The sequence below is a fragment of the Clytia hemisphaerica genome, unplaced genomic scaffold (assembly GCF_902728285.1).
Source record: "Clytia hemisphaerica strain Z4C2 unplaced genomic scaffold, Clytia hemisphaerica genome assembly, whole genome shotgun sequence".
Taxonomy (NCBI): domain Eukaryota; kingdom Metazoa; phylum Cnidaria; class Hydrozoa; order Leptothecata; family Clytiidae; genus Clytia; species Clytia hemisphaerica.
The window spans coordinates 355,016-379,094 of NW_027104548.1; positions in this window are offsets into that span (position 1 = coordinate 355,016).

Consider the following 24,079-nt stretch of genomic DNA (forward strand, 5'->3'; position numbering starts at 1 on the left):
TTATCTCTTCCACTGTGATCAGACACGTTCAAACACCCTCTCTCTGTTTCGCCGATGTAGGTTTCTGTACAATTTTCGTCGGGACAGTTGATCTTGTAGACTACGTTGTTTTCGTGTTCTTTCTTCGTTTTATCTTTGACGTTGAACATTGAAGATAACCTTTGACTTTTAAATATCATTTGAGTTTTGATTTGATCATTTACTATTACCGATTTTAATGTTTTATTCTGTCCGGTCATAAACCAATCACAATAGACGATGTTGAGTTAATTGCAAAAGGATTTAAAAGAAATGACACAAGAGAAATTACTGAATCATTTCTCATTATAGAACAAAAACCAACACTAAACATACAAAATCTATTTAAAACAATACAATGTTCACGACGTAGTCTTTTTATTAACCTGTCATATACATCTTCAGTCTCATTTTATGCCATTATTACGATTTTACAACTCATACATAATAGTCTCTAGGTATTTATTTTTAACTGTTTTTAGCTTTTCGTTTTGTCTTTTTTCAAAACTGTTTTTATTGTAATTTTATTAGCCAATTATAGATCTGTTCTTAAAATGTTTTTAAAATTTTTTCTTGTTGATAGATTTTTACACTCTGAAGATGACCTCTTGTTGTGTAGGTCGAATATACAGTTTTTAAATAAAAAACATGACGCTTCTGGTTATTCTTTTTACCATTAAATTATTAGCCCAAGGAAATATCTTTCAGTATATTCTTTAGCTGTGAAATGAAAAATTCTGCAGGCTGAAAAGATAGTCCTTGGATGAAGCCTTCCAACGCACCCAAACATGACCTAATTCGCTTCATTCAAAGCCGAGAAAATTAAAATTAAGGTTTGGCAATCATTACTATGAAAATAATTGAAAAAATTAGTTTCCCATACTAATCAAAAGTGACGGAGTCAATCAACAAAATAAAATAAAAAAACCATTTCTATTATAACCATTTCTATTCCGAAGCTAATTAATTGCGAGTTTCTAATTACGTCCTAAGCAATTAAAAAATTTCATTTTACTTTCATGCTACCACTTGGTGCAGCTTGGTGTTCTATTTATAGATGAAGATATCTTCGCATAAACGGAATTTTCTCTATTCTGTACATGAAATCTATCAATCTGAGATACCGGTTTTTTAACATTTGTTCGCGCGGTCTAATAATCTGGAAATGCAAACGCTTGATAATCGTTACTCTTCTTCCTTATTTTCCCCTTTTAAAGGTGCCTTCAGGAGCCGATTAATTTATACTTCCAAATACATTTGTCCGTCATTCCATTCTTCTCCTCTGTAACGAAAAAAAAAGTTTGTGTTTATTGCTAAATTCCACAGAAATCTTCTTTTTCTATTTTTTTCCCGTGTCCAAATGATATGGGTATACTGACCCAGTTCAATTAAACTGGGTATTCGGCGCTATTACGTCACTTTCGTTTTCGACCCCGTTCATTTGCCAATGGTCGCAGGCGAAAATCACCCCGTCCATTTGGACGGATGTGCTTGACTGCCGAATTGATAGTGCCATCATAAACGCTGTTAAGGATGAGGGTTTCAACATTCTTATTGGCCCACCAGAGGCTTGGTTAGAGTCTGATGCTAAAGAGCTTTTGTCATTATCTTATTTTCAAAAACACTTAAAATGCTTAGTGGTTGACGAGGCACATCTTGTATCCTGGAGTCACAGTGATAATTCTAATGAAGAACCTTTTCGAGAAGTCTTTGGAAGAATTGGTGATACTCTGTTTAAGCGCAACTGTTGATCAAAACAACTTTGATCTAATCAGTGGCTCTTGTGGTGTATCAAAAAAAGGCTTTCGTACCGTGTTTTCCTGTAGTGATCGTCCAAATATCAAGCTGTCTATATTTCACTGTGAAGAGAAGTCAGTATATTGTTTTCAGTGGGTTATCAACTTAATTAAAAACAATGGTATAGACTGTCCCAAAATGTTGATATTTTGTCGCACCCAGATTTTATGTGGATGGCTTTATGACCAGTTTTTATTATGTTCTCTTGGTAGTTCTGAGAAGATTCTTGGTTTGTACCATGCTAGTTCTTGGCTGCACAAAAAGGATAGTTATTTGAAATCTTTAACATCTAGCGACGAAGGAGATCACCGAGTCATTATAAATAGCAGCGCCCTTGGCTGTGGACTTGATTGTCAAGACATCGAATTCGCTGGATCTAATCCTGCCAATTTCATTTGACTGTATTTGTATTCCCACGACGCCTTCCACAGTTTCGCCTCCCTATCATAATCGTCTCCCATTTCTCGATTGCTTTTCAATGCCGTATTGTACGAGTTGCTAACGCCAAGTTTGTTGGTCCATGAGAAACCCCTTTTCTTCATACCTCCAGCAACTAAAAGTTGGTCGTTACGTGAAGCAACGATACAACCTCGTTTTGAATATCTAAAAAGAGTAAAGGTCCCTCAGCTCTCTTCGTTTGTTTTCAGAAGTGATATTTAGAAGATCCTAATATTCGAAGCTTTGAATAAATAACTGATTCGGGAGAGAAAGTCAATTCAGAAAAGTACTATATAGCGATGAACCAAATAGGAGCCTCCTAATACCCTGACAACCACAGTAATAAGGCAACTAAATTTTTTGGAAAAAATAAAAAATAACACGGGAACGTTAAATTGCCAAAATTATAAAGTTACTGTGTTTTGAAAATTGACCCACAAGTAGATGTTCGGCATGGTTTAGATTGCTCTTTGTCATCGACCAGAATTCCGAGGCTTCCTTTGATGCATGCAGCTAATGTAGGACACTTTTCTTCGACTTTATCACAAAAGATCTTATTGTTGAATTGTAAAATATTTTCTTTGCTTGTGTCTGTCAAGAGTGTGGCATTCTCCAATTTACGAGCCTCTTCAAAGCACGAAAACGTCAAGGACTTTAGATTGATCTGAATTGTACAACAATGATTAATTTTAAATTTTCAACTTTTCCCTCTCTATGATCTCTATTAATCGTTTGAGCCTTCAAAATCTTTCCTCGTAAGACAAAAAACGCATGTTCTTTCTTTTCATATAATTTTCATAAAAATTCTCCCAATCACGTCCCAGGGGAAGGAGGCGGATATGTGTCCAGGGGTGACAAGGAATTAAGGAAATCAACCCATTTCCAGGGATAATTTACAATCCCAGGAGTACATTTGAGGTGTCTAGGGGTAAATTAAGATGTCCGGGGATCAAATTAGTTGTCCAGGGGTAACACTACTGTCCGGGATCGAAAATGCAAAATGTCTGGGAGTAAGTATCAGAAAAAGCTTACAACCTCCACCCCCCTTCACAATATTTTGAAAATTGATCTAAAATCAGTGAAATTATTATTTACCTGGTCATCAAAACCATGTAATTCATTATCATTGTTGGTGTTTGGTTCAAATCCACTCACGTAGAGTATTTTTGGCTCTCTCCAATACTGGAATTTTTCGAAAACATGCTCTACAAATTGTGTCGGCTTTGTTGGTGCCTTGTTCCAGTTCGATTCCAGTCACATTAAAAATCCTAGTTTTAAAATTTTCATTCTCGTCTGATTTTCTTTTATAAATATTTTGTCTCGCAGCTCTACTCGTTTCAGTGTCTTTGTCCCGTCGTTGTAAGGTTCCTTACATAATCTACAAAACGACATGGTCATTATTTATTATTTCTTCTTTACTTTCCAAAAAAAAATTTCTACTTTCACTTTCATTTTTGCAATTTTTTTTTGCGCTTAAAGCAAAGACTATTTTCATCGATAATAACAAACTAATTTCTCGATTGTATCTAACCATTTTTGCTTAAAATTACAAAGTCATTAGACAAATAATTTTGCATTTGTTTTATTATTCAGATGTGGGCCAGCTATTACTTAAATAGTCTTAAAATTCTATAAAGACGACTGCTAGTACCCCATTTGCTCTATCATCCAGTGGAATTGCTGTTAGGGGGTAACAACATAAACATTTTCTTAAGCTACTCAGAGATCTTTCAACATTTATCACCCCCTGTAATCATTGGTTGCACAGGGAATATGTCAGTAAAAGTAATATTTCTAATTTTTAAACTAAGGGGATCGATGAGGCATTTGTAAACAAGATTAGACGATTGCAAAGTGAAAAAGTGATGGGGGACAGGATAAAATGGCTGTCGATTTAGCTGGGTGCATCTTGCTAGATGGGGGGCCCCATCTACTCACGATTTTTTCTGAACTCGATAGTAGACGGGTAGTTTTGGACAAAAATATCTACAACTTTTTGTAGAAACGCTTCTGATTGGCCGATTATGTCTATTGTTCTCCCGAAAGATTTAAGCAACAAAATTCTGATTGGCCAGTTTTCAAACGGTTTTTTTCTGGTGGCAAATTCAAAATCTCCAATTCTACCATACTAATTTTCATCTCATGTGAGCTTTGTGAAATGGAGTAAAAATTGGTATGGGTCCAGACTAGCATCTTGCTTGCCTGTATTTTCTACAAAATCTTGGCCGTTTTCGTCCTCAGAAGAAGTGATGAATATTTTTTTACTTTTTTTCAATATTTTATATATTAAAACTTTTTTCCAATATTTTCTATGTGAAAGTATATGCAAAATATTTCATCTATTTTGAAAATATAAAATTTTCCTTTGGTTTTCTTCTTGTAGAATATTCTCAATTTCGTCATTCTTTCATTTCAGATGATTGCCCTTTTTGGCAAACAGCACTTAAATTAATAATGATATAATACCTCCATGATAATATGCACTATTTTCTATTTTTTTGTGCCTTCTCATTAGTTCTATTAATAAGACTGATTTTTCCCCGTCTTAGGTCACGTGAAGCATATGAAGTCAAAATTTCAGTTTTGTGACGTCATTAGTCATAATTAATCATTAAAAAACGTTTTTTTTGTGCCATTGAATCTCCGCAAAGATTTGTTTAGCGGCTTAAAATTCAGACATTGCTCAAACCACGTGTTATTAAAGAGAACAATTAAAAGCACGTGTCCAAAACATTGTATACCAATTGAAACAATCAAAATCAGCCATATTTGTTTTGACTTTTTATTTTGACATACGTGACATTTGTTTTGATTTTGTATCCCACTGCATACGGTTTGTTTACAAATTTCTTCAGTACTTTTACGTCCCTTTAAGAAAACCTTTCGCTTGCGAACACGAGACTCGTTTCGTGTGTAACCCCTTTTACAATTGATACAAACTTGTATCCAATGGGCTTACCTCCAGTGTATGGGGCATGTTTTGTCTGATTGCTCTAGGAAAATTTTATTAGAGTGGCATTTTTCAATCTAAACTTTTTTACGAAAGTGTGATGCATTATTTTTCCTTATCAAAAGTTTTTTAATTTTTATGAAAGGCATAATTGTCGTCTGAAAAAATGCACAAAGATCCAGGAAAATAATCAAAAATCACCATCAATAAACGACTTTTGCAGCCCGTCAAAGTGCATCATAAATGAAGAAAACGCACCAAAAGATACCCTACAATGCAGGAAGTGCCACCGTTTAGTCCATTATCTTTGTACAGAACTGCCACTTTACCAAATCCAGATATGCTTGTCATACAAATCAAGAAGTTTCCAGTGTCAAAACTGTACCAAAATCGCACCACAGGTAATGGAAAGGCAGTGAGAAGCCTGTGAGAATATAATGAAAAGGCAGGACGAAGAAATAAACCATTTGAAAGCACAGGACGTCAATGTTATGGTCAACGAAATGAAAGAAACTATCGACACCAGAATAACCACGCTTGAAAAGAAGATTGAAAACATCATCGAAAAGAAAGAAGAGGAAAGACCACCAATGAGCTACGCTAAAATCACATCCAAACACATCGAGAAAAACATTGGAGATGCAATTCGAAAAGAAAAGCAGGAGCAGCTGATTCGATCGACAGCACGCAACCTAATTTTTCATGGGATATATGAATCGACAGATGAATCTGAGGAAGAAACGAAAATCAAGGACAACGAATTTATCCATGACAAAATTATTGGTTGGCGGCTCCATCTGAATAAAGATTACCGAGACGCAGCGGATCGGGAAATTTACGAAAGAAAGAGAAGATAAAGCGAGATACTGACCAATCAAAGTCACATTTACGAACGAAGAGGACAAGAACACAGTGTTGTAAGCAATAACAAAAGGCTTATGATACTTTGCGCAAAGTAACGGAATTCCGTTAAAAATTAAATTGGACAAATCCTAGAAAATTTATTCCCAAATGACACAGAAGTATTCTTTTGCATAAATACGCATTTTAAGTTTAAAATTCGTTTAAAAATTGTGGAAAAGGTACACTTTATTAAAAACCCATTTCATGCACTAAACTTCACTTTTCTTCAACACGGGGGTCATAACGCACAAAAAATGAGATTCGCTCTTTCGAGAGAAAGAGAATTTTCTCAAGTGAATTTATCTAATTGTTGTATAGTCGTACGTTGTATAGAAAACTTTGTGTATGATTTTTTTCTCTTCGTGCTTATAGTTGTTTGCACTGTTGTAAGCCAAGCGTTTTGATAAAGCTATCAATGCCTATCAATGATGCAGCGAATAACTAAATACCATATCATTACCAACGTTTTATAGGCTTTGGAGATTTATAAAATTACTTCATATCCTATCAATAAAGTTTTAGAGACATCTTGCATCTTTATTTCAAATGAGAAAGATGAAGAAACACTTAGGAGTCTCATTCAGAACCTGATATTTAGCGAAATTTCGTCTTATATCAATAAACTTGAAATCATTTTTTCTTACAAAGAATGAAACAGGTGTGTAAGACTAATGAACCTTCGTTTACAACTTGATATTTAGCAAAATTCCGTTTTATATCAATAAACTTGAAGTCATTTTACTTATTCAAAGAATGAAACAGGTGTGTAAGACTAATGAACCTTCGTTTACAACTTGATATTTAGCAAAATTCCGTCTTATATCAATAAACTTGAAATCATTTTACTTTTACAAAGAAGGAAACAGATATAAAAGCTAAGGCCAAGTAACCTTCGTTTAGAACTTGATATTTAAAACAACCCTGTCTCGCAGCCCCGGTCGAACTTTTTTCCTCAGTGAAGATAAAAATTTCTATGAAACCCCAATGGGGATAGAAAATCTATTGTTCCAAGGTTAAAAAATCCACTTTGGTTCGGAGTGCAATTTCTAAACATGAATTTCGAATGGGTATGAAATCAAAGTCAATTTCACAGTGGGGCTAAAGTCTCAGGGTATTTTCCCACTGGAGACGAATTTTTGCCAAATTTTCCAGTGGGGCTGGGTTCAAAGTTTATTGATACAAGACGGAATTTTTGCTAAATATCAAGTTGTAAACGAAGTCTTAGATCCCTGTCTCTTGCAATCAAATAGTAAAATGGCTTCGAAGTTTATTGATATAAGACGGAATTTCGCTAAATATCAAGTTGTAAACAAAGTCTTACATCCCTGTCTCTTACAATCAAATAGTAAAATGGCCTCAGATTTTATTGATATAAGACGGAATTTCGCTAAATATCAAGTTGTAAACGAAGGTCTAACTTCTTTGTCTCATTCTATGAAATAGCGAAAAGCTTGACTTTAATCTGTAACTTGATAATTTATAGTTTTTTTCAATATCATAATTTTATTTGTCAGTAAAAAAATTACACTACTGTCAGTTTCACGCTGAACGATTGTCAAGTGTAAAACTTCTTCGAAAAAATCTCAACAAAATGTACAAAAATTTGTAATCCCTTAGGGAACATATTGATTAACTATTGACAATAAAAGATAATAAAATGCTAAGAATAACCGTAGTAAAATGTAAAAATGTAAAAATTCAATCTGAATTCAATAGTTTTTTTCAATAAAATATTTTTTTGATTCTTTGATGGATAGAGCAGAAAAGAAATCTTACAGTTTACAGGAGAAATCTTTTTTTAAATTGTTTAACAATTTTTGATAAACATTACCCCCTGATTTAAGAAAAAGAGAAAAGAGAAAAAGACGGAACGAAATTCCGTTACCTTGCGCAAAGTATAATAAGCCATAGCAAAAGCAAAAGGCTTTCCTTACCGAGTGACAGAGGATTTGACCAAAAATGAAAGACAAATAATGAAAGAATGGTGTAAGGAATAAAGCTTTATTATATAATTGCAGGTTTTGATTTTTTGTTTACATATAGTGTTCAGGCGAGACCAATATGATTTGTTGTTTTCTTACAGGCCGCACGCTAACGAGAAAAAAAAGGATTAGTTTGGTTTGCAAGAAAAGAATGAATTCTGTGAAGTCGGGTAACTTGCATCAGTGGAGGGGAACTTACATAGCCATCAAATGACTGACCAATCAAAGCAGCAAAATTTTAAAACAAATGAACTATGTAACTCTGCTCGCAGGTCTTCTACTCTACCATTTTTGTTTTAATTTAACTTTGTATTTTAATGACCAGACAGGTCATTCATTTGAGGGCTATGCATGTTTGCCTCTACTGGTGCAAGTTACCCGATCTCACGGTTATACTTATAACTTGTGAAATTAAAGATTATTGGTTAATTGCGTAGTTTTATTGAAAAATTGAGCATAAAATTCTGAATAAAGCAGTAGTCTACTAGTCAGTAGCAAATTTTTTTAAATCACCATGATATTTTGGGTGAATTTACCAGATTTCATTTTCACAATTACAACTTTTTAAAGTGAATTATGTGACTTCACCCAAAAATCAAGGTAAGTACTTTTTTAGATTTTTCCTGTGAGAGTGATCGGCATTAATTTTGATTTTTTGAATTTTCGGTCGGGCCCGTAAAACAACAAATCAAATTGGTCCCTTATGATCTTCCAAAACCTTTCAAGTCCAACACAGGAAAAATTCAATGTAAATCATATTGCATGACTTTTTAGTGAATTCGCGGTAAAAATCTGCAATTGATAATTCACGGTAGGTGAAATTTCACCGTGAATTGTTGTCAGATTGCAGCTTTTCACCGTGAATTCACTAAAAAGCCAAGGTGAATTTCATTGATTTTTTTCCTATGCCAAGTTGTCAATACTGATTTATAGTTGGTAAGGATTTTCAGGAATTCAGCCCAAAAGTTGCATATGGATTTTGAACCAAAAACACTTCACAAATTTCATAATGTTGGGATTTTACCTCATTTTTTCCCTACAATACCTTAAATTGGTATAAAAATAATTCAAGGACAGATTTTGATGCCAAGTAATGCCAAAATGTCACTTTTTAGGCACTTCTAGTTGTTTGCCTAGTTAATGATCAGTTTCAGGGCTAGATTCACAGTTGCTTAATTTTTTGGCCATTTTCTGGGCTCAACCCTTAGCAACTCGGTTGCTTATAAAGAACAATGTGTAAAGGAGCATTCCAAGGAAGTGTCAACCTCAAGTAAAATCAAGTTTTTCTTTAATTTCTATCGATAGAAGCATCCATTTCATCTGAAATTTGCCCACAAATTGAGCACTATACAGTTCAAAAACAAATGTCAAAAAGTTTTCTAGATATGTTTTTAGAATGAATAGACGTGAAAAAATGGCAAAAACATGACTAAATCTCAACCGTTTAAAGTATCTTCTTTCAACAAAGTATTATTTGCTATTTTCAAGTCACAAATTTCAAATTTTAAATTTATATACCGAATGATAGCCAAAGCACATGTAAACCACATGTTTTTCATAATTTTTAATAAAAAATTGTAACTTTTTCGTAAATGAAAATCATCTTGAAATCTAAAAATCATAAAGCGTCACACACATAATTTTGAAGATTTTAGAGGAAAACAACATGTCTTTTAAAAACTTTATTTTCCTTCGCCAACTATTCTTGAGCAGAACTATTAAAATAAGAAATACACGTAACGGACTGTTCTTTGGTCTGTAAAATAGTCAAAAATGAATTTGATTTTAGTTTGGTCATTAAGACAACGACAATAAGTAACTAAAAATCCAAAAGAATCAAAAAAATTATTTTGTTAACATTCTATTTGGATTGCTTGTTTATTTTTTCTCTCTAAAGGTGACACCCGTAACCATGGAATGCTCCTAAAGTATTTTGACTTACACGTCCATCCTTGTTTATCTTTCTAAATATTTCCCTCTATAATCTTTGCCAGAATAGCGGCGTGTTGGGTAGATATTGAATGAGGCGGTTTACCTCGTCTAGCAGTGACAGATGTTTGTTGATTGATCTAAAAAGCTGATATAAATTCAAAAAATTGGTCTAAATCTTTCACAGATTATGTGAAATAGGATTCTTTTGCTCATGTTAAGTTTCAAATACATATCATAAAGCAACGTCAATTTATAAACAGTTAAATTTATGTAAAGTTTTTTTCTGGGCCACCAGGTAATTAATTCTTACAATAATTTTGGTGTAATAGTGTGATGGCGACAGCATCATGTCATCGCTCATCTTGGTTGTCAAATATCACATCAAGAATCTTTGACAGACTTCTTTCGAATTCCCGATTTTGTTGTTTCCATAAATGGCCGAAATGTATCACCCATGAAAGTAGGAAACCCTAAATATGAAAAGAAACAATGTTTGGTGGTTTACGGAAAAACGAAAAAAGTAAAGAATATTTTTGTTTATTAGGTATATTTACGATTTTTTGGGGTATTTTTAATTTCTTAATTATATATTTTATATATATATATCGTCCTGCAAGGCACTAAGTAATATCACCAGGGGTAGTAATTAGTTTGGAATTGTCCAATTAAAAAAAACTAGACAGAAAGATTTACAGAACCTCTAGATTTTTATTTTCAATCATCTTTTTTGTCTACAATTATACCCATAATTACCTTGTATTTCTTGGAATTGGCTAACATATTGTCAAGGTCTTTCCTACTATGATCACCTTTCACAAACTCTAACTTGACAACTTTTCCTTTCAATCTAAAACATTGTAATGTATAATGACCGATAACAGTTTGTCAGGTGAAAAATTGGTAAAAACGTCATGGTTGACACGTTTGCTGCAGAAATTTTTTCAGAAATCGACCGACCCATTTTGAAATTTAAACAAACGTTTGCCTTTCAATGTCTTTAACCCTTTCCGGACGCATGATTTCACGGCTATATGACGCGAACAAAAATTTGATTTTCGACTGGCTTCACTAAAATTGCAATAGAAAGTGATTGATAAAAGATATCACGATAAGTAATACCTCATTTTTTTCACATGTAATAGGGGTTTTGAAATTCCAAAAAAAATTTTTAAATATGGCTGACGGTGTCAGGAAAATTGCCCCCGAGAAAACTGCCCCCCGGAAAACTGCCCCCGAAAAAACTGCCCCCGGAAAACGGCCCCCCGGAAAAATTGCCCCCAGGAAAATTGCCCCCCCAGGAAAATTGCCCCCCAGAAAATTGCCCCCTAGGAAAATTGCCCCCGGAAAATTGCCCCCTATTTTTCCATTTTTCGAAACTAAATCTAACTCAATTTTCAACTTTTGGGAGATTTTGGATTACGCAATTTTACGTGATCGCGCTCTTAACAAACGGATTAAGAGAATATTTTGGGGCTATATTTTGGTCCAACCGGTTTGCAGGTTGCAGCGTAATTTTCATTAAGTTGACGCTTTTTATAAGGAATAATGTTTAACCATGGAATACAGAGAAAGCATTTTCTCTCTGTTAAGCGAGTCAATTTCAATGTTCAATGTTTTTTTATCTGTATTTCTTTCGCTATTCAAGTATTTTTTCTTATGGTTTTACAAAATTTCTTGGTCATATGGAATGGATAACTTCATTCTTACTATATTCCTCACGCTGACCATTGATCTACTTTGCATGTTTTAGTTTTTTTTTATTAGGACCCAGTTAAGAACATTCAGACTGAAATTTGGCAAAAATTTAAGAGTATCGTAATAACATACCCGGCCTGAGAATCGAATAGTTTGACGAAATTTGCTTGAAATCTTACACCCTCTTCTCACAGACCCGGTAGGATTTTTTTAGCCAGTGGGGATAAAAATAACGGACTGAAAGTCGATATTCCTTTATTTTTTATGGCTGGGGAAAAATCAGAAAATTCGGTGGGGATGGGAAAAATAGCAAAATATTATTCAGTGAGGTTTGGTTTATTTGATTATTTTCAGTGTGGACAAAAGTTCCAGAAGTTCGGGGTTAATTTCCCACCCGGGACGATATTTTGGACAAACTTTTCCAGTGGGAAGGGTTCCTAGTGGGGCTGTGTGAAGGAGGTATAATCTTCCAAGCTCTCTTTGCTCTTTATGGAATTTCATGCGAGTAATTAGTACTGTAATTATTCTTCTCGCCTAAAAATAACAGCAAACTTACTTGATTTTTAACTACTTAAATCACACATCTTTTCGCTCATTTTTGTATAAACAGAACCGGAAATGCACGTGTTTCTTCTACGAGAAAGATCTTTTATATAAATATAAACACAAAAGGAAAAAAGGATAAACAATTTAGAAGATTATTTCTGGTTATCCATTTTTTTCTTTCTAAACGTAGAAACAGTAATACAAACAAATCGAATCCTGGCTTTTTAAATGAACCGCTTAGCTTCTTAGTATTTTGTTAGTATTTTTACATCAAAAATCAAAAATCAGTCAAAATCAAGTCTTTTTCTTGCTTTATATTCCCATTATCTGAAAATGACTCGCGAAATTTAATACACGCGAAACTTTTCCAGAAGTTGGCAATCGCGAAATTTGTAACACGCTAAAATATATACCAATAAGGTAATAAGAATGAAAAAACATCCCAGTGTCACAGACTCCGTCCAACCAGAAAAACTAGAAAATAAATCGTCACAAATAAGCCGTAAAATTTCAACCTCACTGGGAAATTGCATTGAGACAGGGGTGTAAGAATAATGTAGTCGTGTAGTGCTACAAAAAGAAAAAATGTGACCCCGTATCATTGAAAGGTTTTATTTGTTTAATTTTGGCGCCTCTGATAAATTTTGCTACGCACGCGCTAAAAAGGAAGACATCATCAAAGATCAATTATAATATTTACACACATGTCTATTTTTCAAATGAATATTTGCATAGTAGCGGTGTAGCGGGTTAGCACTTCAGCATTTTGAAGCTCCTCCTTTTTCACTTTTCGTTAAACATTGGAAAGGAGTTGACGTCATCAAGTTCTTTTTATTCTTGATCACGTGAGTCTGCTGACCAATAAGAAACCAAAGGGAGACAAAACTTCTATAAAAAGAAGAAATTTCGCAAAACTCTTAGCATTCAAAATGGAGCTGACAAGAACAGAGAGAGGCAGAGAGAAAATTCTTGAAAATGGATATATCTATGTATTTCAGAAAGATTTAGCTAATGACCTCAAGTCCTTCGAGTGTGAACTTCGACGCCGTGGACAATGTAAGGCTAAAGTTAAAGTGGACATTCTGGGAGATATTGTTGAAAGACTCAATGAACATACCCATCAACCGTCTGCAACTAAAGTAACTAAAATAAAAGTATCGCTTAAAGAACAGGCTGCAACTTCACACGATTCAACCCAAAAGATCGTGGGAAATGAGATAGCAGCTGCCTCGGCGAGCGCTATTGTAAATTTACCACCGGTCAATCACTTGAAAAGAACAATGAGAAACCAACGTGGAAATGATTTACCACCGAACCCAATCAATAGAGCCGGTATTCCAATCCTTCCTCAAGAATTTCAGCGTACGATGAATGATGAAAGATTTCTCTTGTTTGACTCTGGTGTTGGTGACGATCGTCGAATTATTCTTTTTTGTACTGACAGAGCCCTTGAATTACTACAACGATCAAGAGATTGGTACGCGGACGGGACTTTTAGAGTATGTCCTGAGATTTTTTTCCAGGTTTATACAGGTTTATATTTTTTTCCGTGTATAACCTTTTTCAGTTAGTCTACTTTCCAAATTTGAGGTTATTGTGATAATTCGTTTAGGATTTATCGCTGGAGCTTTTTTCTGAAATCCACACCAAATATTTTGCTGACCAAATCTTTTTACAATGTTTATTTTCTTAATTTTAGATGTACTGCAGATGGTAATTGCTTGTTCAATTCCTGTTCAATCGTCTTGACTGATGGTTCCGAAAAACTTAATCAAATTCTCCGTGCAGCAGTGTCACTGGAATTGTCAAGTAATATTGAGTTCTATGAGAATCACCAATTTCTGAAAAAGAAAATTGAGGAGAACAGTGAGCATAATGAAGCATTCATAACTGGGATGGCTTTCACCAATGAAGCAGCTGACAGTAAAAATCCTGTAAAGACTGAAGCCAAAACGTATAAGTGAAAATCGAAAATGGGGGTTCTTTGATGGCAATGTTTGCTTTATCTTCTGTTGTGAACAGAAAAATAGTTTCGGTGTATCCTGAGACGTCAGATTTAAATTTCAAAATTTTCAATGGAACAATTGAACCAAGACAAGACAATGAATCATTTGAATCTGAAAGTAACAATAATAATGATATCATAATTATGTGGTCACGGATTGGAAATAATGTATCACTTAGTGAGGGAAGATACCAAGCAAACCATTTTGTACCTTTGCTTCAAAAAGATCAGGTTGATGTCTCATTCCAAACCAAAGATCGAAAGGCTGGTGCCAAGAAGAAGATCAAAACAACAATCAAACGAAAGTCTCTTGAAACTATAGTGATTGATAATGAAACACCACCTGCAAGCAAAACCATTAAATTGGACCCAAACCAAAAATACTCGTAAGTTAAGAATTCTCAAAAAGAATTTTTATCTCTTACTGATTGTTTTTGTGATCTGTTCTCTTTGACATAAGAAAATAGTCATTGGTTTTGATTTCTTATGCGTTTTGTTTTTGGCTTTTAAAAAAAGTTTGCTAAAAGTTGTTATAGTTTTGATAACCCATTTAATTAGGAAGTGTACTTTAGGGTTGACAAAGAGTCTCTGTGCTTCTCTTATTATTATATCAATTTTTTTATCAGGAGTTGGGACAAAAACCATCAAAACCAAGTCGAAACCACTGATTATTTTCCAAAATTTGGGCATAAACCATCCTTGATCAAAAACAAAGAAAATCTTTCACCACAACCAAAAAATCCTCAGCCAGGAACTCTTCAACCAGGTGCTATGCAACCACAAATTCCACAACCACCACTTACTCAAGCAAAAAATCCTCTACCAGATCAAAACCATCCTCCTGATGATAACATTTCAATTAAACAACCTCAAGATATTGATATTGCAGATGTTTTCAAGATAAGAAACACTTTATCTCCTCGTGAAAAGATTGAGCTCAAATATAAAATTATTCAGCCATCTCAGACGTTTCACTTCCCGAAATCAGGGCAACTTAGTTGCAAATTTACATGGCTGAAGAACTATGAACATCTTGTGTATTCACCAGCAAAAGATGCATTGTATTGCTTTGCTTGTGTAGTTATGGGAGTTACTACCCGTAGCAACCTCACCAAAGAAAATGGTATGCGTTGTTGGAAAATGGCAATGACAAAGATCAAACAACATTTCCAAAATCAGCATGGGGCATTGGAAGATTTTAAGAATCTGACAGTTGCAATAAGAGATCCGAGTAAATCAATAGATGTAACTGCAAATAGACTTGTCTCAACGATAGTACAGAGGAACAGGGACATGATTCGACCCATAATTGCAACACTGATTTGTCTTGGAAAGTGTAATCTTGCAATCAGAGGCCACCGAGATGATTCTAAATACTACCTTGGTGAAAACACTTGTAAGTTACCCTTCCTTCCCTCTGTGCCTAATTTTTACATATTTTGACGAAAACTTTTCTCTATGACTGAAATTACACCTTTTTCACTTTGTTATGATGCAGGACCCATTTCATGATGTTTTTCCCAGAAGTAATTGTCACCCCTTGCTTATTACCCCCTTTACAATTATCCATTATCCATTTCTGTATTCAAAATATGATACTTTTACATTTCAGCCAATTCTTGTGGAAACTTCTTGAGTATTTTGAAATTGGTGCTTGAGTTCGCTCCACCTGGTCTGAAAGAGCTTGTAATGAAGTGTCCCAAAAATGCAACGTACAAGTCCAAGACTATTCAAAACCAAATTATAGACGTGATTAAAGACTACATCCAAGGCAAGATTGTCAAGAAGATCAAAGTGAAACGAGTATTCAGTGTTTTGGCAGACGAGGCAACAGACGTCAGCAATAAAGAACAGATGGCACTTGTTCTGCGGTATCTGAATCAGAATAACATTATAAAGGAAGAATTTGTGAATTTTATTCATTGTAAAACTGGTACAAGTGGCATGGCACTTTCACAAAATATTCTGGATGAAGTTAAAGCTTTAGGTTAGTATATTTTGTATGAGTACATCTTGGGGTGCACTAACGTAAAAAAATTAAATTTCAAGCTCGCACTATTTTTATTCAAAACTATTTGCAAAGGAAATATGCATTAGGAAAGATTCTTTAGGGGACAAATAAGTACCATTAGGGTCATTCATTGTACTTACCCTTCATTGTTTTGTTTTATCGCAGGACTCGACTTTGAAGACGTCAGAGGACAAGGTTATGATGGTGCTGGTGCTATGGCTGGGAATGAAAAAGGTTGTGCAGCTAGGATATTAAAAATACATCGTTTGGCAGTCTATATCCATTGTTTTGCGCATCGATTGAATCTAAGCATCATGAAAGTTTCTAACATCACACTAGTTAGAGACGTCTTCGATCATACCCGAGTGATAGCTTACTTTTTTAATAATTCTCCCAAACGTGCAGAATACCTTGAACACATCTTCTCTGAACTGGACGGAGTTCTCAGAAAACTTATCAATATTTGCCGTACCAGGTATGTATATTGTTTGCATGGTATATTACTTTTTACTCAATGGCAATGATTTAATAAGCCTATCAACCTTTCTTTTTTTATACGGCAACCTTTGTGGTCTTTCGAAAAATATGTTTGCATCAATATTTGATAGTTGACAGAATGAATGAATAGTCTCAAATTGCATGCAACTTTAATGTTTATTCTATTTAAGATGGGTAGCACGGATTCTTGGTATCAACCGCATCGTTGAAAGCTATCTTCAAGTGCACAAAACTTTTTCTGAAATTGCAAAATCGGGTGCTACGTTTCAAGGTGTAAAATGGGACGCAAAAACACAAACTAAAGCAAACGGTTGCCGGGCGAAGATGGAGACTTTTGCTTGGCTTGTTACCCTTGTCATTACGAAAAACATATTCTTCTACATCGATTCAATCACGACTGGTTTGCAAGGTAACTACTAGTATGTTTATGTAAAAACGATTATTTGCTAGAAGTATGGGGCACGTCGTTAAACTTTGGTTATTGTATGGTAATAGCAAAGTTCGGAGGGGGTTGCTACCCTCTCCCTTTCTTCGCAGTTTTTTCGCTCCCTCTAGCGAAAATTTTCAACCCCCTACCTCTTTGGTAATTTTGGGAAGTTGCTACCCTTATAAAAGGGGTGAGAACTTATGCTATAGTAGTAATCAAATTCCATTCATTTCCAAGTTCTCGAAATAACTACTAGTTGCTAATTTTTTCATCCTTTCTTTTTCTCTCCTACCCGGGGGGGGGCACTGGGTTTGCGGACTGACGGTATGTGCGGGCCAAAAATTGGCTTTTAAAATTGCACCCTTACAGTGCAGCAAAAATCAGTGAAAATCATACCCTTAGAGTGCATTTTCCCCCAAATTTTTGATCCCTTTCGTGCAAAAAATGGTCAAAATTCTAGCATTTTTGGTCAAAATATCTAGATTTTTCAAGAATTTTCTGAAATTTCTACCCTTACAGTGCATCTCTAGTTTTTCCGACCCTTACAGTGCATTTTAAACATATTAGAAAAGGTACCCTTAGGACCCGCACATACCCGTCGGTCCTTTTGCCCAGCTGCCCCCCGGGCTCTCCTAACAGCTACTTCGTTGGCCATCGTCGAGGCTTATTTAGAAATAACTAATGTCATCGAAACTTTAGAAGGAGTCATACTTAATGTCAACAAATACCATAAAAAATGGTATACCGAAGCTGTCGAGCTGGCTGCAAAGATTGGAATCAATCCGAAGTGTCCTCGTGTTGTTTGTGGTGTTAGCATGAATCGAGATAGTACACCTTCCAACACCGAAGAAGAATACTTCAGGAGAACAATCACCATTATATGCCTAAACGAGGTATTTCATTGATTTAGCTATTTGGTTTCAAAGAAAATGAAAATTGCCTGATTATAGAATGGTTGAATTCTCCTCTCTTAACAACAAATTTGTATTTTCCAAATTGAGCAATTATTCCCGTTTGTAGAGGTGAATATGATTATATTAGGGGAGTATATGATTAATAATATCTATCACCTTTATTGTTTTCAGGTTATAAATGATTTACGAGAGAGGTTTGACGCAAACTCTATTGGTGTAATCGATGGCTTCTATTGCATTCCATCCGTAATGGCAGTCAAAACAGACTGGAAGCTTCATCTTAGAAAATTTATGATGAAGTACAAAAAGGATATGCCTGACTTAAGCACTGCGGAATCGGAAATCCATCGTTGGGAAACGACATGGTTGAAGGGAAGTCAGGATGATACTTTACCATCCACAATTGAAGGAACAATGAAAACAATGCTTACAACCATGTTTCCTAACATATACCAAACTCTTATCATATTGGCTGTTGTACCTGTCACCACGTGCTCGTGCGAAAGAAGTATATCCACGTTAAAACGAGAAAAAAATTTCTTGAGGAATTTCTGTGGTCAGGTAAAGAAAATTCTAAGCTTTTTCAAATTATTTGAAATTTGATACATCAGAAAATCTGGAAAATTTGAAAATAAGAAAAATAAGAAAACCAAAAGTCGAAGTGTGTTGCATATATTAGTTCCATTTGATTAGTTCTGCCAGTGGTTGAATTTTTATCTTTATTTATCTTTCAGGACAGATTGGTTGGTTTGGTGTTATTGCATATGAATAAAGAAATGGATATCGACATCGATGAAATTATAAACAGACTTGCAATCAAATATCCTAAGCAGATGAAAATGTCGCATTTACTCGACGATGATTGATGCTATGCTTGCTACATATGAACAAAATAACGTTTTACTGAAAACTTTCTAGAGCTATAATGACTGAGGTCAAAATATTATCGAAGCGTTTGACACCTTTTAACAGTCTATATTTTCAAATAAAAATTTAGACGATGATAATTCATAACTTTCCCTGATTATTTTGAATTAAAATGCAACTTTTGATAAATACTTGAAACGCACAAAAAATAAGGTATATTCTAAAATAGATATTTATTGAATAATATATTTACACACGTTTTAATAATGTACATAAAGAAGGAGTTGTTTCATTTTTAAACTTATTTAGGTTGAAAAACGAGAAATATCATGACGTTAGGCTATACGACGTAGTTTCTAAATTTCATCCAGTTTTAAGCCATTTCCGGGCGTTTTAAATGGTCAAAAATTTTTCCCCAGACCCCCAGCTCTTTTTTCGGCTCCCTTCGCTCGCTTTTTTCTTCACATGAAAAAAACTTTAGATCCGCCACTGGGATGTGCAGGATGTGTGAATTAGCAACTGACACAGTAGATTTTGGTTAAAAATACAGTTGACGCTCTCTTAATCGACGTTCTAAAATTCGATACGCTCCATTTAATTATTCGATAATATTGAAAGTCACCGCCAACAAGAAACTCTCATAAACGACGCTCCCTTATTCGATAAGCTCCCTTATTCGATGGAAATCCAACTCCTTATGAAAATCAAACTAGAGAGCGTCAACTGTATATACAGTATGTGACCCCCAAAACGGCGATCAAATTTGAAGTTTCTCTCAAATCTAGAGTAAAAGAGATTTTACAAAATTGTTTGCTGCATGAAAACCTTTAACATCTCTACTTTATTTCCTGGAAGTTCTTTTTCAAAATTTTCAATTTCAACAATATTTTTCAATCGCTTAAAGATAGGTAGCTTTTTTCTAATGGCCCCCAAAACGGAGGTTTGAAATTTTAGCAATTTCTCGAGATATCTTTAAGATATGAATACAAAATTTTGACCATAGTTTTGAAATATGATTTAGAGGGTTTTGGGCATAAATTTATTTGATAAAATTTTTACAGTATATCCCTGGTTGTCAAAATGCAGGTTTGGGGCCCCCAAAACGGAGGTGTAGTTAAAATCAAATTATTAAGCCCAGTGGTAATAGGGGGGAAAACTATGAACATATTTGTGTTTTCCCTTAAATTTACGACCCGATGGATGTAAAATTTATGATTTTTATGAAATATTTCAAGATTTTCGATATTGCAAAGTCCAAACTGAAAATTTAGAAATTTTCAAAATGAAAATTTTGATTTAACAACGTCTTAATCAAGTTTTTGAAAACAAATCTCTTTTGAAAATAGTTCCATTTATGTATGGAATAAGCTGTGAAAATTTTAGAAAAAAAGCTTAACTAAAACTGAAAATATTAAGCTTTAAAGATATTTTTCTCCTATATTTTGCAAAAAAATGACAGAATTTGCTGTTTTTGCTGATTCAACGAAAAATCTTATATATAATGTTAATTTTTTGTTATAAACTATTAACTCAGGGTGGTAGGAGTAGAATTCCAAGATTTTTTGCTTTTTCTCATATTTACAATTTTCGGTTTTGTCAATGCTGATTCTAGGGCTCCAAAATACTGGTTGACCTTCAAGATGCTATATCTTTTACCCAGCCTCTAAAGTCACAGATGTATTTGCATTTTCTGAACGGCATTAGATGTAGCAAGTTTCCTATACCCCGTTTTCATAACTTATTTTCAATATCCAAGGAGCTAGAGTGAGTTATATGCAATTTTTATCTAATTTTGGTGCTAAAATATTTCCTTTAGACGCAAATATGTTATTTTGAATCTGTCTCAAACCAGCAAAAACATGCTCATTTTTAAGTATAACCATCATTCTTTCAAAATAAACAAAAATCGTTTAATTCTGATAAATCTACAATACTCCAGGCGCTGGGGAAACTTTCGTATGCAAAACCTTTTGATTCGTGTTATGTATGGTCTAAAGTTTCTAAAAGATTTGGTCCCGTTCCCGTGGGCGGTGGCACCAACCCTGGGAACGCCCTTTTGGGCGTAAAGAATCGTTGCTTGGGTGGTTCCGCCAAAAGTGGTCATATTATATATCAATCGACGCGAAATTTTATAGTGATTTGAAAAAAGGTTAACCTTATGGGCAAAAAGATCAAGTGTTCAAAAGTTATTAACGTTTGAATGTGGAAGGGTAATTTATAGCATTATCTACTCGTATTAGCCATTTAAACGTCATTAATGACTCAAAAGAGCAGATATTATAGATTAACACCTTTTTCTTAACATTTTTTTGTTTCTATTTATTTCACGATAATTGAATCATTTATTTGAATCATAATTGAACCATTGATCTTTTTTCTAAAATTTTCTTTTTCTTAATGAATGGAAACGTCTCTTTACGCTGAAGAGGAATTTGAATTTTGTGTAGTATTAACTAGTTTTGCAAGAAAGATGGAAAGTTGAAGTAAGACATGGGAAGTTGAAATGAGCACTGCGAGTTTAACATGGCTATGGATCATGGTAGTTTACAATTAGTAGTGGAAAACAAACCTAAGAAAGATTTAAATAAATGTATCATTTGCCAAAAGAAAACTAATCAAGGGAATACAAAACTCACAAGTACTGGAATACCGACTGGAATTCAAACTTTGTTAGAATGTTCAAACTCTTTGAATGACGATCTGTTTTATGGGGTAGTGGATCAGAAAGACACCAAATACCATTTAAGACCTTGTTATTCAAAATATAAGAATCAGGCAGACAGATCCCAGAATAAGCGTGAGCTAGAAAATGATGAAAACGTACCGCAAGACGAATCTAGTACATTAGGACAAACAGAAGCACGAAACAGTAAACGATTGAAAATAGACCTGACTGGTACCACACCCAAAGTCGATAAAGATTCGAAACCCTGCATTATTTGTAATAAACTTAAAACCAAGGATTCTCAGCGTACAAGGTACAGAATTTGTGAAGCAGATAGGGCACATTCCTTTCTCTCCACCATTAAATATTATAAAGATGAAGTGTACACCCGATGCAGTCTCCTGGAAAGTATAAAGGATGTTTTTGCAAATGATATTATGTACCATAAAAACTGTATTGGAAATTATTTGAGAAAATTTGAGCGCGAAATCGAAAAACTGCTGAACCCACCTTTAACCGATTCCGAGAAACAAAGCTTGTGCGGATTGTTCAAGGAGTTTGTGGTTAAAATCAATATTAAGAACAAAGCTTGTGCGTTATCAACCTGCAGAGACCAGTTCCAGAAATATTTAGAGACTAAGAAACATGCTCAAGGTAATATTCTAAGTTTTCTGCAACTAATTTTTCCATGTGAATTTTGTACTTCACATGAACACCCATTTTTGGCGACATTCTCTCATTTTCATATCGCAAAAATCAATTCCACGAAAATCAGATCCTTTAAAAAAAGATAACGCCACTGTCTCACTAAGTGAAAATTTCAACCACTGGGAACGTAAAGTCTAACACATTCCATTCATTCCTTTTCTAAACAACTTCAAAGGACAGTAAATTCTATTCTTTGAACAAAGAACCTTGTAGCTTTATATAGAGGATAGTAAATCTGCATTACAAATAATTTGAGAGATGTTGTTTTCATTTGGTTAATATTGGTAATTTTCCAAATGAACCAAATGAAGTCGTCTTATTGGTTTATTCTAATGGTTACGTTAATTTCAACCAATAGAGCAGCTTCATTTGGTTTTGGAGCAGAACGGAACCGTAGCATGCGAACATGGTTTAAAAGAATGTTTTGAAACATGATTGTATTTTCTCCCTTCAGCTAACCACGTCACTAATCGAATGGTAAAATCCCTTTTTATCAACCATTTCGAGGACCAATTGGCGTTCATGTATCCGACAGATAAGAGAAAATCCCAAATGTTTTATTTATCAACCGTCCAAACTTCGGATGTTATCGAGGCTATTCGTACAACGGATCCCGTCAAAGTGTGCGTAGAAAAACTAAAGTCTGAATGCCAGTCTTATGACTTTCAACTAAACGAAAGCTTCCGTAATGCATCGGACTTAGAAATTGCAATGGAGAGACTGAAAACCTACCAACAACTTGAAACTTGGGACAAATTTTTCAATGCTCTTTTTCCGACGCGATCTTCTTCCGAACCGATTAAAAGAAAATGTGACGTTATTTTTCAAATAGTTTTTAACATGGTCAACATAGGACGAAAAAAGACCCCATTACACACTGCTATTGCCGAAAGTATACACGATACTTGCAAATCAAAAACTTTGATTGAAATCTTCAACCATCTTGGACTGTGCATAAGCTACGATGATTTGGAAAGAGTCGATTTGAGTCAGACGCAGCAACTTATCAACCTAGCAGGTCCATCAAGAGTACCCGTTCCAGAAACTATCAACGATGAATCATTGGTGCATGGTGCCGCCGATAATTTCGACCATGAGGAGAATACCAAGTCTGGCATCGGTGGATCTCACGATACAATCCTTGTGTTGTTTCAAAAAGGTGACAAACATCAGGTTAGTTAAGATAAATTGTTTTTTGTCGTTTGCCATTTACTATGCCATTTACTAATGTTTGCCATTTACCAAACATTATAAGAGTCATAAGTCAAAATAAAAGATGTTTTATCTCATAATAAAAGGCAGCATGTGATACAAGTCGAATCTGAAGAAGATGGTAACATGTTGTAGTGCAAAGGGATTTGAGACTGACAGTGTTCGGAACGTTGATATTGTTCAAACTAAAAAGGTAAATTACAATTGGTCAAATAAGTCTCAAAATAAAAAAGTCCAAAATATTTGAAAGATTTTCTAAGTCCAAAATGTCTAAAGTATAAGTCTAGATGTTTGAAAGTATAGTGTGTAAATATGAATTGAAAAAGTATAAGTCTATATGAGTGAATAAGTTTCAATGTACTGAAAATATACAAAGTCTTAAACCTAAGGCACAGAAAAACAAAATGGCTGACACATGAAAGAAAAACAAAATGGCCACACTGAAAAAAGCAAAGAAACAAAAATGCAAAAACAAAAACCTACCAGGTAGCCATACTGTGAGTACCCAGTG